Genomic DNA, 2059 nt, shown 5'->3' with positions numbered 1-2059 from the left:
TTATAAAATCCAGACAAATACAGTAGAAAAAGAGGCTGGAGAGATGGCTCAGTGATTGAGAGCATTTGCTGCCCTGTAGAGGGACTCTGAATCCCAGCATGCATGTAGCAACTCAAGAGTCTACAATTCCAGGTCTAGGGAATCCAATGTTCTCTTCTGTCTTTTGTGGGCTCCTGAACACATCCAGTGCACATAAACTCATACAAGTTCATATATATGTATATGTATATACATATATATATGTGTGTGTATACACACATGCATAAAAATAATAAATAAATTGTCTTCTTTTCCTCCCACATGGTGACCACTGACAATCCTTATTGTCATCATGGGCTGCCTCCCTGCCCAGGGCTACCAGTATTGTAAGAACAAGTCTCTCTTCTGCTGGGGTGCCCATGATAGTAAGATCTACATCTTTTTGACATGGGATGGAAGAAAACAAAAGTTGATGAATTCCTACCTTTGTGGCCACATGGTGTCAGGTGAATATGAACAGCTTTCTTCTAAAGCACTGGAGGCTGCCCGAATTTGTGCCAACAAATACATGGTAAAGAGTTGTGGCAATGCTGCCTTTTGTATCCAAGTGAGGCTCCACCCTTTCCATATCACTGGCAACAACAAGATGTCATCCTGTGCTGGGGTTGACAGGTACATGTGGTGCCTTTGCGAAGCCCCAGGGCATAGTGGCCAGGGTTCACATTGGTTAAATCATCATGTCCATCAGCACCAGGGTACAGAATAAAGGAATATGTGATTGAGGCGCTGCATAGAGCACAAGTTCAAGTTCCCTGGCCTATGGAAGATTCACATCTCAAAAAAGTGGGACTTCATCAAATTTAAAGAAGATGAGTTTGAAGACACAGTTGCTGAGAAGCAGCTCATTCCTGATGGCTTTGGGGTCAAATACATCCCCAGTTCCCAAATAATATTCCCTGGACAAGTGGAGAGCCCCATATTCCTGAGGGCTTCCACTGCTCTCCTATACCCTACCAAATCATGTTCAGTAGTAAATCTCACATCCAGACTGCTTAAAAAACAATTAAAAAAAAAACCTTTAAAAAAGATAATACAGAAAGAGAAAACCAGAAAGTAGCATCTTTTGTAAACTTAGATTAAAAAAAAATACCTAGTAAAACATTAACAAACCAAATACAGCAATGCTTAAAAAATTATTTACCATATCCAGTGAGATTTATTACAGGCATATAAGACTTAGTTAATATCTAAAAATCAATTAGATCAGCCCCTCCTTTCCAAAAAACAGGAGCGAAAATCTTAACATGTATTTATAATATATATATATATATATACATATATATATGTATATGTGTGTGTGTGTGTGTGTGTGTGTGGCATAAAAACATAATTTAAAATATGACAGATTTTATATGGAAGCCACGAACAAGAAAATAGTTGAAATTCTATTTAAATAATTTCTACCAAACATAAAATACTTAAAAATTTACCAACTCTCTTATATTAAAAATATTTCTGAGATTTCTAAAGATGACCAGATAAATAGAGAGACATACTGTGTTTGTTAACATTTTTTAAATTTCTGGCAGATGAGGGCATTGATTCCCTGGAACAGGACTGTGAGCTACCATGTGGGGTCTGAGAACTGAACCTTTGTCTTTCCTAAGAGCAGTAAGTGCTCTTAACCAACGAGCCATCTTTCTAGACCCTTTACATTTATCTAATTTTAATTTAAACAAGTGTGTGTAGATGCTTTGTCTGCATATATGTCTCTGCTTGAAGTCAGAAAAGGTTGCCTCTGGAATTGGCATTCTAGATGATTGTGAGCTGCCATATACGTGTTGAGAACAGAACTCCAGTCCTCTGGCAAAACAGCTAACTCTCTTAACGACTGAGCCATCTCTCCAGCCTGCAGAATAACTGTCTTAATGATCTCTGGCCCTTTAAAGAAAGAATAGGTAATTTATTTGTTTACTTTTGAGACACCTTACTATGCATGGCCTGAAAGTACAGATACTTTAACTAAATGTGCAGGTCTTAGGGCTGGGAAGGTACTTCTTTTAGTAGAGTGTCTGTCTGT

At 38.0% G+C, this 2059-nt stretch overlaps 1 pseudogene; it reads left to right on the top strand.

The window, feature by feature from the left end:
* The first annotated feature begins 331 nt into the window (after nucleotides 1-331).
* Nucleotides 332-965, top strand: LOC116073405 (annotated as a pseudogene).
* The last annotated feature ends 1094 nt before the right edge of the window (nucleotides 966-2059 follow it).

The sequence above is a fragment of the Mastomys coucha genome, unplaced genomic scaffold (assembly GCF_008632895.1).
Source record: "Mastomys coucha isolate ucsf_1 unplaced genomic scaffold, UCSF_Mcou_1 pScaffold10, whole genome shotgun sequence".
In the NCBI taxonomy this organism is placed as follows: domain Eukaryota; kingdom Metazoa; phylum Chordata; class Mammalia; order Rodentia; family Muridae; genus Mastomys; species Mastomys coucha.
The sequence above is the reverse complement of the archived record's forward strand: the minus strand, read 5'-3'. Positions and strand labels throughout refer to the sequence as shown.